The sequence below is a fragment of the Peromyscus maniculatus genome, chromosome 22 (assembly GCF_049852395.1).
Source record: "Peromyscus maniculatus bairdii isolate BWxNUB_F1_BW_parent chromosome 22, HU_Pman_BW_mat_3.1, whole genome shotgun sequence".
NCBI lineage: Eukaryota > Metazoa > Chordata > Mammalia > Rodentia > Cricetidae > Peromyscus > Peromyscus maniculatus.
The window spans coordinates 221,771-238,040 of NC_134873.1; the positions used below are offsets into that span (position 1 = coordinate 221,771).

Sequence of the window (16,270 nt, forward strand, 5' to 3'; positions counted from 1 at the left end):
GCTCAGAACTGCTATGCGCCCTGCTGGCCTCATTGGCACCTGCACTCACATGTACAAACACACACACACACACACACACACACACACACACACACACACACACACCAAAACCGAAAATAAAATTCTCATGTAAAGAGGGACAGACTATATAGCTCAGTGGTAGAGTACTTGCCTACTATGTTCAAGGCCCCAAGTTCAGTTCTCAGTACTGATCCCCTCAGCTTCCCAAGTAGCTGGGATTGCAGGCATGCACCACCATGTTGAACTGTTCCAGCATTGTTTGGATGCTACTACCCACGTGGCTGTCTTCTAAGATGGCTGCCCTCTGTATCTGTCTGAGTTCTCCACCTGCTTCCAAAAGACAAGTTGCCTGACTAGGCTTTCCATGCCCTGCATCCTGCAACTCCTTCTCAGTGCGAAGCCCCTTTCAGGATTTTGCTCCAAATGAACTGGTCCTCTGAAGCCTCAGTGTTGCTTCTCACTTTGCTCTGAACACTCACAGACACAGGACAGCACAGAAGATGAGCAGTCTCTCTCTCTTCTCTGGGACATCAAGTTCCTAGTTACTAAATGATAACTTGAAATCACCTAAAATCCCAAGAGCATTCAACAGAGTCCAAACCAGTCAGGATCCTGAACACTTGTCTCTTTCCTACAGTCCAGCAGCTGGCTCTGCAGATCCACAAATCAACCTCCTCAATAAAACCAACACTGGATATAAAGTGTTCAGTTAGTCAAGCCTAGAGCTGCACTCCAATTATCTCGGCATTTAGGAGGCTGAGACAGAAGAAGCAGGAGTTCAAGGCCAGCCTGAGTTGAGTAGAAACACCCCGTATCAGAAAGTCAATCAATCAGCTCACATCTAGCTTCAAGAGCTCTTGACAGTAGTGTGGCCCATGATAGGTTGCCCATGCTCCAGTGGTTGGTGGGCAGCACTAAATGGACTCCGTGGATAAAGAGGAGGAGGTAGCAACATGAAGTTAAAAGGAGTTAGGAGGAGTCAAGAAGAGTTGAAGAGAAAAAAGAAGAGAGTTAGACATGATCTAAATATACATGTGCTCATATATGAAACTACCAAGGAATACTTTTTAAAACTCTATGGTAAGGCTGGAGAGATGGTTCAGAGGTTAACAATGCTTGCTGTTCTTTGAAAGGACCAGGTCAGGTGGCTCAGAACCAGAGGGTCCAACTCTTTCTTCTGTCTCTGCAGTCACCTGAACTCAAGTGCACATAGCCACATGTGAATACACATAATTAAAAAGATAAAAATAATTTCTATTTTATGTGTGTGAGTGTTTGACTCCATGTATATATGTGCACTGTATGTGCTGTGACCATGGAGTCCAGAAAGGGGCCTTGGATCCTCTGGAACAAGAGCTACAGGGAGTTGTGAGCAGCCCTGTGGGTGCTGGGAGCAGAATCTGGGTTCTCTGTGAGAGCAACAGGCACTCTTAAATGTTGAGCCATCTCTCCATCCTCAAAATAAATCTTTTTTAAAAAAATCAGTGGTAGTGTGAGTTTAGAATGTGCAAAGGCTTGGATTTAATTCTCAGCACCAAAAATCGATCAATCAATTGATAAAAAGTTGTTCAATTTGCATCTGTACTGGGCACAAACAGACTTTTCTTCTTATTCCCTAAACAATATAGCATTGCAAGTATATGCAGAGTATTGGAGTTGTGGTAGGTGGAGTTATTCTTGTATTTATTACTGCATGTGTGTGGTCAGAGGACAACTTTTTTGGCGTCCATTCTCTCCTCTACCATGTAAGTCCCAGAGATTGAACACAGGACTTCAAGTTTGGTGACAAGCTCCTTTACCCACTGTGCTAGGTGTTAAACGTAATATAGAGATGAGTTAAAAATGAAAGAAGACAGGAATGTGTTTTGTGCAAATATGATGCCATTTTATGTAAAAGACTTTAGAAATACAAGGGGTTTGGAGTCTACCTAGGATGGGGGGTGTGTCTGGAACAAATTCTCTAAGACCCAGAAACAACAAGATTGTGTGGGAGTTGACATTTTAGTCTGTGAATCAAATATGGCCTGATATCTGTGTTGTTGGCATTTTTTAATCATGGTGTTAGCACACAGCTGCATTTATTCACTGTGTAGTTCTGCAGGTGCTTTCAAGCTGCGGTGGCAAAGGTGAGTTGCTGGAAAGGAGTTCACAAAACAAACTATTTGCAGAAGTGGGGGTGGGGAGGACAAGGTGGTTTGATGGGTAAAGAGGATTGCTGCCAAGCTGGATGGCCTGAATTTAGTCCTGGCCCCACACGATGAAAGGAGAGAACTAACTCCCACAGATTGTCCTCTGACTACTTTGTACACACTCACACACACACACACACACACTCTCTCTCACACACACACATACACACACTGAATAAATGTGATTTTTTTTAAAGGCTGACTGTAGGCTAGTAAAAGCATACATGAGTGATGGAGTAAGAGGGCATGGCTCAGGAGTAGAGCTTTCATCAAGTGTACAAGAGGCCCTGAGTCCCATCCTAGAACTAAAGGGAGAGAAGGTCCAGCAGGGAGTAATTAACCATTAAAAACAATTCAATAAATAAGCAGAAATCCAAAAGGTACAGGGTTGAACTCAAATGCAAGTCTATGTACCACACCTTCACCATGCCTGCCTAGATCACTGTAAATGTATACAGCTGTGATTTTCACTATGTTAATTCTTTCCTTTTGTCTCACTGGACATGTGATAACTGCTCACACTCACAGAGTACAGTGAAACCTTTCAGAACAAGAAGGCAAACCATGATGCCAGATCAAGTTTCTTAGCACTTTCATCCCCATTAGCCTGGAATATTGAACCCCTGTCTTCTAATCCTTTATACAATTTTTCCACACACACACAAAAAAATGGGTTTTATGTGTACACTGGAAGAAAATTGGGCATTGTTTGAAATTTTAGGCAGTCTGACAATGGAACAACTATACAAGAAGATTAATATTGATCGAATGATGCACTTTATTGCTTTTCTTATGCTATTTTAATATTTAAAAAGATAGTCAATTTAAGTGCCAGGATAAAAGTTTTAGAAAAACCTGTTAAACCTGTTAAAATGAATTATAGAGAAATTCAAATTCAGCGAGAAGAAAGTAACAGTGAAGTTGTTTCAAGATTGGATCATAAGGTTACAGAAAGAATGCCTGTTTTCACACAATCAACCTTAATTTATACAGTAACTGTACAGCAGTTACCTGATCAAGTGAATACACAAAATATTTGGACTCCAATGGAAATGTTAGATTTATGAAGGTTTAAGGAAGCAATAGTATCTTATGGCATGCATTCCCCATATGTAAAGCAAATGTTAAACTCCTGGTGAACATATAATAGGATTAAACCACAGGACTGGCAGGAAATGGCACAGGCTGTTCTGGAACCTGGTCAATGGCTCCAGTGGCAAATGTGGTTCACGGAAGAGGCTAAAAACATAGAAAAACAATGGAGGGATAAAGGAATACAAGTCTTCCAGGATCAGCTTGTTGGAGAAGGCCAATATGCTGTAGTACAAACACAATGTTTATATGATATCTAACCCTTAATTCTATGTCAAATGGTAGCCTTGAATGCATGGGACAGAGTTGAGGAATCAGGAAAGAAAACTGAGTCATTTACAAAGGTTATACAGGGCCCAAAAGAATCTTTGCACAAGCATCTAGTGAGGACCTTCTAGCTGCATCCTAACAGGCAAAGAGCACATGATGGTTATCCAGAGTAAGCATATCAAAAACAAGGCCACTTCCTATTACTCTGTAAACTTCTTTAGTCCAAGGCTCCACCATCACCGTTATGGCAATCAGATTCCATGACTTTGGGAGCCGCCTAACTATAATCAATCCATGGTAAGTACATCTGCACCTCTGAGCAGCTCTATGGGTCTGGGCGATCTCCTCTGGCCTTCGGTTACCTCCTGTGGAAGCTAGAGATGTTTACAGTGTTTACTTCTAGGGTCATTGCAGGATTTATGTCAGATGATGGAGGGCAGGTACTTTGCTCAACACTGGGCCCACACCATGCATTTCTACATTGCCTGCTGCTACTGTTTCCATGGCTATCAGTGCAGGAATGACCTTTGGCTCACTCCCAAACTCTAACCACTTTCCCTTCTCTGATGTTTTTGTGCAGAAATATGTTTCCACCTAACCTTGTGGAGAGCTGCTTCAAACAGGTTAGGAGGAAGCCCATGGTTTAATGAAGGAGGGGTGGAGGGTGGAGGGTGGAGGGAGCTTACTTCCCAAGGAGAAGGGTGGGAAGAAGGGCCTGAGTCAGGGGACCTTGGAGAGGATTCTGGGAGAATATGTGTACTGCCCATGGCTATGATGGTGATGCAAAGGGTGGCCAGGTTATGGAACTCATGGAGGCTAGGATGCTGGGGTAGAGGTTCTGAGACTTCTGATCACAGATGTGCTAAAAATCTGTCTGAGCATCAGCTTGGGGTTCATAGTAGAAAAGCAGCCACAGGCAACATGTGAAGAGGACTTATACTTTCCTATAAAACTGTATTTACAGAAGCAAGTAGTGGAATGATTTTGGCCAGCAGGAGGTGCATAGCAACCCCTTTATTGATGGCTAGACATAAAGATGCAGACTATATATCCATTTTCTATGCTTGGTTTTTAACATCCTCACTATTCGGTTACTCATTTCTTTTCTTTGGTGAAGAGGATGAACCCCAGGACTTGTTTATATTAGGCAAATGTCAGTTACTAATTTCTTTTATTATTATTATTATTATCATTATCGATATTATTTTCAGTGTGTGTGTGTATGTGTGTATGTGTGTGTGTGTATATGTGTGTGTGTGTATATGTGTGTGTGTGTGTGTGTGTGTGTGTGTGTGTGTGTGTGAATGCATGTCAGGTGTGGGTGTGGAGCTCAACTTTTGACAACTTTTGGGGCTTGGTTCTCTCCTCCCACTATGGGTCTGAAGATCTAACTCAGATCATCAGGCCTATGCTCAGGAAATTCTTTGACCTGCTGTGAGCTGTCTTGCTGGCACAATTATTCATTTCTTTAGTTATAAGTTTTATTAAGAAATTTAAAATAGAGATACAAAAAAATTGTACTATTCTTTGGCATTAACAAAGATTGTACACAAAATCTTTGCTGCTCAAGTCTCTTCTATCTAGGGTAGAATTTGCAGATGACCTCTAGATCACGTCTAGGTGATGCAGGACAGCTAACACACGTAAATGATCTGCAGACAGCTGTTCTGCATTAGAACCATTTAGAGCAGTGGTTCTCAGCCTTCCTAACGCTGTGGCTCTGCAATGCAGTTCCTCATGTTGTGGTGAGCCACAACTATAACAGTATTATTGTTGCTACTTCGTAACTGTAATTTTGCCACTGAGTGGTGTCACAGTTCCTAAGATGATACGAAATACGTGTTTTCTGACAGCCATGACCAACAGATTGAGAACTGCTGGTTTAGAAACTAATGACAACCAAAGATCTGCATGTGTTCACTACACAAATGGTTTTTTCCAGCATTTTCAATCCATGGTTGCTTGTATCTATGGACATGGAATTTATACATGTTGAGGAGTTGTATCTAAACTTTTTCTGGGAAGATAAAACACACAGGTCTGTCACCCAATGAGAGACCAAAGTCATGATTGCACCAATTTGGTGAGCTAATGACTTCTTGGCAGGCTTTTTAATTGGAGTGTAGGTGAGGGGTTACTTACAGGAGCAGGCGTGACTCAAAAGCAGTTGCATCACCAGAAAAGTCCATCCCAGCGTGGGTGGCAACTGTTGAAAGCTGTATTCCTGGATGAGCTCTCTGTGCAATTTGCAAGCAGCTCACCAGGTCCAAAATCTCCTCTAGGCAGTTTGGCAGGTCAGAGTCTCCTCCATTTATCTAATGTTTTTATAAAGACAGGGAAGGGACTTCACAAATCTTGTAAGCTTCAGATTTCTCAAATGGGAAGTATGTTTACTTCCTGAATTTCATGAATTTTCCAGCTCCCTACATGAGTGAATTTTTCAATTTAGAGGAAGCTGCTGTACAACAGGACAATATGCTATAAGTCTTTATGGAAATTTGAAATATATACATGCAGATATGTCATATAAATATGATATATAAAACACATATGAAACATGTATATATATTCATATATGATTCATTATATACGATAAATGCATATATTTCATGTATAAATGCAAAATACATAAATATATATGAAATACATATATATGGTGAAATGTCCAAATCATTCCAATTAAACAATCAGAAAAAGGCACACACACACACACACACACACACACACACACACACACACACACACAAATAAATCTTTAAAAACTTTCCAATTTTGGTGCATTAGAGGATCATGGGCAAGCAGCTGGTTGAGCTTTCTGATTTCCCTCAGCCAAAGGCCCTGGGTGTCCAGAATAAGCACATAAGTGCCTTATGAAGAAAGGACAAGTTCTCCTTTCAATAAGTGTTTGTAATTTCCTAAACAAATCCCCAGTGTTGGCAACATTTTTATTTTGACTGGCAGTTTCCAGCAAAGTCACAGAGTGTGTAATGTAAGCACTATCTGTATGGATATTAAGAAATTGATCAGAAAATGCTGAAAAACAGCAATGACAGCATGTAGCTCTGTTATTTATGCAAAGGAGCCATTTGTAGTAAATTGTACTACTTCATAATTATAAGCAAAAGCATTGGTGCCTGTTGAGGAGCCATCAGTGAATATCAATAGGGCATACCTCAAGGGAACAAATGATGTCACATAGAAAATACAAATTCATGCTTATTGGCAAAATCAATAAGTTTATCTGGAGGGTAATGATTATCTAAGATTCCCAAATATGAGGCCAAGGCAATAGGCCAGAATTCAGTAGTTTGCATAAGCCAATCAATTTGTTCTTTGGTTTAAGGTTGTATAATAACATCTGGTTCTCTACCAAAATAGCACCTTCCTTGTTCTCTCCCTAAAATTATAAGATGAGATGCAGCCTCATAATATGGTCCAATGTCCCTTTTATGTGTGGCCGGGAGATGCATCCACATTAAAGGTGCAGTCTGCCAAAAAACAGCAGTTGATGAAAGAACTGTTCTACATATAATAAATTTCAAAAGTTTATCATAATCCATAAATGTGGCAGCTTGTGATCGTATGGCTTGTTCTATGATTTGAAATGCTTTTCTCCCTGCCAGAGTAAGCTCACAGGGAGACATGGCATTAGCATTTCCAGGTAATATATCATAAAGAGTTTTTACATCACTCTTACTGAGATTCAAATATGGGATAAGTCAATTAATATCTCCAAGAAGTTTTTAAAAATCATTTAAGGTTTTAAATTTACCTAATCTTAACTCTAATTTCTGAGAGGAAATTTTAGATGCCATCATTTGGAATCCATGATAAGTATATAGAACCTTTAGCTGAACTTTATCAAGTGCTACCTCCAGTCCCTTACTTTGCAAGGCATTATTAAGTTCATCATAACATTTTAAAACCTTGCCACCATCTTTTCCAGCTATCAAAATATCATCCATATAGTGGATTATTTACATTTCTGGCCAATGATTTCTTTTCTTTTTTTTTTTTTTGCTTACAAACTGTATGGCTGTGGCAGGCTTCTTGCTAACTGTTCTTATAGCTTAAATTAATCCATTTCTATAACTCTATACCTTGCCACGTGGCTTGTGGCTTACCAGTGTCTTCACATGCGGTTTGTCATGGTGGTGGCTGGCAGTTTCTCTGACTCAGTCTTCCACTTCCCAGAATTCTTCTCCTCCTTGTCCTGCCTATACTTCCTCCTGCCTGGCCACTGGCCAATCAGTGTTTTATTTATTGACCAATCAGAGCAACAGATTTGACATACAGACCATCCCACAGCACAACTGTATTACAAGGTAACATATAGTTTTACTAAGATATGTGAGAATCTATACAAAGGACAAAATGTTGCCTCATCAGTGCAAGATAGTAGTTTTTTATTTTAAATTTTTTTTGAGAACTTCATATATGACCACTGCATCTATACCATTCCTGCCTCTCCACTCCAATATAATACTTTTTAAGAATATGAGCAAATTTTTTTTTTTGGTTTTTTCGAGACAGGGTTTCTCTGTGTAGCTTTGCACCTTTCCTGGAGCTCACTTGGTAGCCCAGGCTGGCCTTGAACTCATAGAAATCTGCCTGGCTCTGCCTCCCGAGTGCTGGGATTAAAGGGGTGTGCCACCACGCCCGGTGCAAATATTTATTTTGAACCATGGACTCACTAAATTTTATTTCATGAAACAAACTACATTTACCAGTTGTTGAACATATCAGGATACATATGACAATTGATGACAAGAAGTTTGTTTAAAATCCACTTGGGATGTGACTAAATCCAGAGTTATTATGAGTTACATAAACTGGAAAAAGAAAGTAGGTAATAGTTTGGTAAAAATAATCTTTTCTAAATATCCTGCATTCAGAATGTGGCATAAGTAAAAATTAAGGTATTAATTAACCTTGTCATTATTTCAGGTAGCTTCCATATTAGAAGAAGACTTCCTGAAGATGTTGGATATTTCATAAAATACCTCAATTTGAATAAAATAATGTTCCCTAGCTTTAGAATTACTGTGACTTAAAATTTTTATCTGAATGGAAATGATTTATAAATTTATTTGTATTTATTAAGCGTTGGCTGGTTTGTTTGTTTGTTTGTTTGACTGGACTGATACTGGACTGAGGTTTCACCACTGCTGTGCATGTACTCTACCACCCACCTGGGTCTCAAGCACCTTTTAAGTTTTTATTCATTTTGAGACAGAGTCTCATTCAGTTGCCCAGGCTGGTTTTGAACTCACTCTATAGCAGGATGGCCTTGAACTCAGCATTCTTCTGCCCCAGTTTCCTAAGTAATTAAGCTTACAGGCCTGCACTACCAAGCCTATATCTAAACATGGTTTTAAAAACTGCTCATTTTACATTCTTAACAAAATGCTTTAAATGTATATAAAACTAGAGACTGTTGCATAGTGAATTATAATACTTGTGTGCTTAGTCAAGCTTTTGGGTTGTTGAAGGTAAGCTTCTGAGGAGTCCTCACACTCAGCATAATCTATTGCATGTATGTATGTATGTATGTATGTATGTATGTATATATGTGCAGGGATGTGCGTGTATACACAGACACGCCATGGTACGTGTGTGAGGGTCAGATGAGAATTTGCTAGAGTCAGGTCACCCCTTTCTCCACGTGGGTCCCAGGAATTTAACTCATATGATGAGCTTTGGCAGGAAGCACCTTCACCCACTAAGCCATCTGACCAAAGCCGTAACTGTGGTGTTTGTTTGTTTGTTTGTTTGCTTGCTTTTAGCAGTGGGGGAGATAGAAACAAAAGGAAAATGATGGAAATGAAATTAATGTGCAGCATGATTGGCCAATGATTTCTTACTGATTACATTGCAAGAGCAACATAAGATTTATATAAAGTGGGATTATTAGCCATGTCCTGTGGGAGGACATGCCATTGACATCTCCTCACTGGTGCTTTAAAATTGATGGCAGGTAGGCTGAATGGCAAAGCATTTTTGATCCTCTGGGTGAAAGGGGATGGTAAAAAAAAGCAATCTTTCAAGTCTATGATAACTTTGAAATGTCCCAAAGGTATGGTGATGGGTGAAGGGAGGCCAGGTTGAAAGTCTCCCATCAATACCATCATTTTATTCACTGCCCTTAAAACTTGTAATAGCCGCTATTTACCTGATTTTTTCCTTAATAACAAAGATAGGAGTATTCTAATGAGAATTACTAGGGGTGATATGGCCAGCTTCAAGCTACTTCTGTACCAGCTGCTGTGCAGTCAATAATTTTTCATGGGTAACAGGCCATTGATTGACCCACACAGGCTGATTTTTTCTGCATGAGTCACAGGAGTATCAATGACCCCCATGGAAAAAATGGTCTAATCCTGCTCTTTTTGACTAGGGGTGGCCTCTAGAGGTTTTAGTATTCCTGTTCCATGTTTTCCTAAGTTTTTACCTGGTAAGTACCCATTTTTCAACATTTGAGTGGTAATAACATCATTAGTACTGCACATGATTATTCCAAGTTGAGATAAGTCTCTACCCAAGAAGATGATTGGTAATCTGGCTATAACACAAGGTTGTATGATACCTTGATAACTGTCCTGATCTTTCCAATTTAAAATTTTTGAACTCCTTTCATGGTTTTGACTTTGTCCTATTCCCTTCAAAGGGGTCAAGGTAGCATCTAATGACCAAGTTATGGGCCATTCCTCCTTTCTAATAATGGTAACATCTGCACCTGTGTCAACCAGATCCGATAATTCCTTGCCAGCCAGCCATAGGGTCATGAGAGTTTTCTGTGCTACTTCTGATACTACTACTGCCCAAATGTACATATTTTCCTTTTAATTAGTATTTTTCACATTAAATGACAAAATATTTCTCACAGTAGTTTGAAAACATGATACTATGTGATACATGTTTGTGTACCTTAGATGATTTTGATAGTTCATGTTGAAGGTATAATATAACATGAACTTTGGCTTGTTCAAATTTGTGAAGTTTTATTTATTCTTCCTTCTTTCCATGTGTCATCAATTTAAATTATAGAAAATACACATACACTTAATACTTTAGTGTAGATGTAACCAACCATCTTATTAAATAAGAAACACAGAACCAATGTAAAGAAGAAAACCAAGAGGTCAGAGCTCAGAGCTAAAACCTTACCCTTCCTCCTGTGGTGGTCCTACCTCTCTGAAAGAGACCTACTTCCTGTGTGTCTGTCTTTATATAGTCTTTCTGTTCTGCCTTCTCATTGGTTGTAAACCTAAACACATGACTGCCTCATCACTGCCTGTATGTACAGCCCTCCAGGTCTTCTATGGTATTGAGATTACAGGCATGTGTCTCCAACACTGACTGTATCCTTGACCACACGGAGATCTGCCTAGCTCTTCTACCAAGTGCTGGGATTAAACGCGTGCACCACGAATGCCTAGCTCTGCTATGGCTTGCTATTAGCTCTGTCCCTCGGGCAACTTTATTTATTAACATACAAATAAAATCACATTTCAGTACAAATAAAATACCACCATACTTTAGAACCCTCCTTTAGCAAAAATTAGTTCTTACAGTGATTTGACTTTTTTCTGAAAACAGGTATTTTGGCACATGTGTAGAACAGGCACAGATACAATCCCAGCACTTGGGAGGCAGAAGCTGTCAGATATGTCTCAGTTCAAGGCCAGCCTGGTCTACAAAGACAGTTCTACTCTACACAGATATACATAGTGAGACTACATTCATTGGTAGAGACATCTAGACTTTCCAGATATTCTAAAGTTACAATGGGCTTAATAGGTAGAATTAGTAAATTAGCATACTGTGTCATTAACTTTTTCCAAAATTCAAATGAAATATCAGTTTTGGAGGATAGCTAGACCCTCTATGATGTCCCCATAATTTTTTATGTCCTGATTCTCAGAGAAGGAAATGCAGGCTGTAAGTCTATGTGCTCAGAGTTTTGAAGAAGACCAATATCCAATGTTGTTTTTCATTGCTGTATGGACTTGCATTTAGAGGACAAATGAGTCTTAAGTTACATCACCTTGTCTCCATAGACATGGAAGGTCTTGTCAGTGTGTGACAAAAGAATTACCAGAATTGTTCTAGTTTTTGTATATTTTGTATTAAAATTCATAAAAATGATTGTCTTGTCAAAGTTTTGAGCATTATAGGCCACTAGTTGTTAGGAAACAAATGAATTCTTGACCATGATGCTCATATTTTGAAGAAATTTTAAAGTTATTTTAATATGAGCACAGTTTACTGAAAGTTGCTTTTTTCATACTGAACCACCTCTCCTTAATGTAAACATGTAATCTATCTAGAAATTCAGACATGCTCAATTTTGCTAAATATAGAAGTAGAATTAACATTCTACATAATTTTACTTTACAATTTCTTTATTTAGTCTTTTTCCAGATGACTTGCCTATCAGTGAGAATGAGGTACAATATCACTTTGTTGACATTGTTCTGTAGTTTTAAACTAAAACTATTTTATGAAATCTGGTGTCTCTGTGTTGAGTGAATATATAGTTAGGATTGTAGTATCTCTTTTAGGAGTATAGCATTTTCTTCCAGTCTCTTAAGACTAGGTCTGGTTTAAAATCAAAATGATGAGATATTAGAATAGCCATGCTTTCTTATTTTTACTTACATCTATATGGAAAATATTTTTCCAACTTGTCAACCTTAGTTTATGTCTCTCACTGGTAGTCAAATCTGTTTCACAGAAGCAAAAAAAACAAACAAACAAAAAAAAACCATCGACCTGCTTTTCTTACCCATTCTACTTGTCTCTATCTCTTCCTTAGGCAGTTAAGACCATTAACACTTTTAGTTATTATTTAAGGTGGTCTGTATATAGTTTTGAGGGTTGTCTGCTATTTGAGAAGCATGGGTTAGAACTACCAGTTCAGCCTGCTGATTTGTGGTATGGGCTGGAAGAGCTTGCGTTTTGACCACTATGGTATCTGAGACAATTGCATATTCCACTCCATGTACTCCTTTATATAGGAAGATGCTGCCATCTGTATACCATGTATAAGTAGCCTGAAGTAATGCTCATTTCTGCATATGTATCAGATGGGGTGGTGACTCTCTTAGGGTCTCAACGTGTGAGTGTGATGGGGAGTATTCCAGGACTGGTTGGGAGAGAAGATTTGAGATGTAAAGAGGTGGACATGGTTGAAAAGTCAGTGCTGTGTTCTCAACCAGTGCCACCTGAAGGGAGAGAACTTGAGAGGGAGGTAATGTTAGAAGGCCCTTATATGTTAAAAGGTGTGACAGATGGTGAAGAGAAAGGACAGTAATGGGTGACTCAAAGGTTGGCTTCATAAGGAGGTGCTTTCCATCTGGAGTCTCAGGATCCAGGTTGATACATTGTGAGAGGGCCTTTGTAAAGCAGTTGAGGAATTCAGATGAGTTTTCATTTTTCCCCTGTATGACCTCTTGGACTTTTTCATGATTTATTGACTTAAGGACAGTCTTGCAGAAGCCAGCTAGGAGGCAGGTTCAAACCTATTTCTAGCTAGAATGTCCCCTGGGTTATTGTAATCCCATCCCGGCTCCTGGTCTGGGACTGCCCTAGCCTTCACTGGGTAGGTGTTATCTGTTGGCTGGAGTTTGCCTGCATGGAACCTAGCCTGATCACCAGACTCACCTAAGCTCCTCTGGGGCAAGATTGTTTGTACAAACAATCATATAGACATCATGAAAGGTAAGATCATAGGATTGGGTAATGTACTGGAATTATTTAATAAAAAAGTGGAAGAATTGACCGTATAGGACCCCAACCTATTTTATATTTGGGAGAGCTCAGATAATGAAAAGGGGACATTTACCCTGACTAGACCATCCACCCCAGCAACCACTCGCAAACGAAGAACTGGGGCTGGTCTAGATTGAGGAGGTATAGGAGGTCCCAAGGTAGAGCAGGAACAATGAACAGGAGGACTAGGGGCTGTTTGTGTATTAAAAGTGGATGCCAGGGAGGGTTGACCTGGTGGATGACCTGTTTCTGAGGATGGAGAAAGGGAAACTGAGGGGACTGGAAGAGAGTGCCATGGACTGCCCCACTGGGAGTACCACGACCGTAGGAGAATCAGGGCTTGGGTAGTCAGGAAGGCAAGGATTCGGCGACTGACAGACAGACAACACACTCAAAAGCGGTTTGAATCTGCTGCAATTTTACTTCTGCAAATCAGTAGTTTATATACAGAAAAGAAAACCTTCAAGTCATACAAGGAACAAGAGCTTGGCAATAATTCAATTACATCATCTTTAAAAAAAATCAAGGACACAGTTACTAATTTTTGCTAGACGTATGCCTTCACTCACAAGAACTTGATGACCCAAAGAGCAGTCTGTGTTTTTTAAACTTAGTACAGTTCCTAGACTTGTGTAGGCTTCTTGCAGCTGTGTCCTTCATCTTTATCTCAGCCGCTTGCTAGTTTATTATGTACTTCTACTTTTCTGGTTCTCATGACCCATTTAGCCAATTTGGATGCTGCAGATCCTCCCTAAGTCTTTCTTCAGTTCTTTACCACATATCTCTTCTAATATAAAACCTTTTTACCTGCTGGAATATGGACTATTGTACTTTTACACCTGTAAGGGGAAGGAGTTCTGCTGTAGTCCTTAAGTTTTCCATGCTGAACTTTCTCAACAGAGGGGCCCACCATCTGCCTCCTATGAGATAATGTTTTCTGCCATAAATCACTTTAGTTGGGATTCCTAAAGGATTCCTAGTGGGTGAGTGTTCATTCCCTAGAAGTGCCTGAACTATTATACTTTCTATTATCTAGCGGCTTGAGGCTTGAGGTTTTTTTTTTTTTTTTGATGGGCAAGACAACATCCTTTATTCTTTTATTTTGTGATATATATTTTTTACTTTACAATACCATTCAGTTCTACATATCAGCCATGGGTTCCCCTATTCTCCCCCCTCCCACGCCCTCCCCTTACCCCCAGCCCACCCTCCATTCCCTCCTCCTCCAGGACAAGTCCTCCCCCGAGGACTGTGATCAACTTGGTAGACTCAGTCCAGGGAGGTCCAGTCCCTTCCTCCCAGACTAAGCCAAGTGTCCCTGCATAAGTTCCTGGTTTCAAACAGCCAACTCATGGAATGAGCACAGGACTTGGTCCCACTGCCTAGATGCCTCCCAAACTGATCAAGCCAATCAACTGTCTCACCTATTCAGAGGGCCTGATCCAGCTGGGAGCCCCTCAGCCTTTGGTTTATAGTTCATGTGTTTCCATTCATTTGGCTATTTTTTTTCAATAATTGAGTAAAACTGAAATTTATTATATGCCACAGTCGTCCTAGGGACCTCCATGCTATATATATAGCCTCTATGGTTCTATGGGTTATTGTCTAATTGTTCATTTTATATCTAGAATCCACCAATGAGTGAGTACATACCATAACTGTCTTTCTGGGTTTGGGTTACCTCACTCAGGATGATTTTTTCTAGTTCCATCCATTTGCCTGCAAATTTCATGCTTTCATTGTTTTTCTCTGCTGAGTAGTACTCCATTGTGTATATGTACCACATTTTTTTCATCCATTCTTCCGTTGATGGGCATCTAGGTTGTTTCCAGGTTCTGGCTATTACAAATAGTGCTGCTATGAACATAGCTGAGCATGTATCTTTATGGTATGTATCAGCATTCTTTGGGTATATGCCCAAGAGTGGGATGGCTGGGTCTTGAGGTAGTTCGATTCCTAATTTTCTGAGAAACCGCCATACTGATTTCCATAGTGGTTGTACAAGTTTACATTCCCATCAACAGTGGAGGAGTGTTCCCTTTGCTCCACATCCTCTCCAACATTGGTTGTCATTGGTGTTTTTGATCTTAGCCATTCTAACAGGTGTAAGGTGGTATCTCAGAGTCGTTTTGATTTGCATTTCTCTGATGATTAAGGATGTTGAGCATTTCTTTAAATGTCTTTCAGCCATTTGTAGTTCTTATTTTGTGAATTCTCTGTTTAGCTCTTTAGCCCATTTTTTAATTGGACTGTTCAGTGCTTTGATGTCTAGTTTCTTGAGTTCTTTATATATTGTGGAGATCAATCCTCTGTCAGATGTGGGGTTGGTGAAGATCTTTTCCCAATCTGTTGGGTGTCTTTTTGTCTTATTGACTGTGTCTTTTGCCCTGCAAAAGCTTCTCAGTTTTGAGAGGTCCCATTTATTAATGGTTGTGCTCAGGGTCTGTGCTGTCGGTGTTTTATTTAGGAAATGGTCTCCAGTGCCAATGCGTTCAAGAGTGCTTCCTATCTTCTTTTCTATTAAGTTTAGTGTAACTGGATTTATGTTTAGGTCTTTAATCCACTTGGACTTGAGTTTTGTGCATGGTGACAGATATGGATCTATTTGTAATCTTTTACATATTGACATCCAGTTATGCCAGCACCATTTGTTGAAGATACTTTCTTTGTTCCATTGTATAGTTTTGGCTCCTTTGTCAAAAACCAGGTGTTCATATGTGCATGGATTAATGTCAGGGTCTTCAATTCGATTCTATTGGTCCATATGTCGGTTTTTATACCAGTACCAAGCTGTTTTTATTACTATAGCTCTATAGTAGAGTTTGAGGTCCGGGATGGTGATGCCTCCAAGGGTTGCTTTATCGTATAGGATTCTTTTAGCTATCCTGGGTCTTTTGTTTTTCCATATAAAGTTGAGTATTTTT

At 39.7% G+C, this 16,270-nt stretch overlaps 1 protein-coding gene across 1 annotated transcript in view; it reads left to right on the forward strand.

Annotated features, from left to right (window-relative positions):
• LOC143270127 (uncharacterized) overlaps positions 1-16,270 on the forward strand; it is a 69,503-nt gene that overhangs the window by 1,176 nt on the left and 52,057 nt on the right. Inside the window, exon 2 of the transcript XR_013047093.1 lies at positions 4,153-4,195. The gene's annotated coding sequence lies outside the window, so the exon portion shown is untranslated. The remainder of the gene's footprint in view (positions 1-4,152; positions 4,196-16,270) is intronic.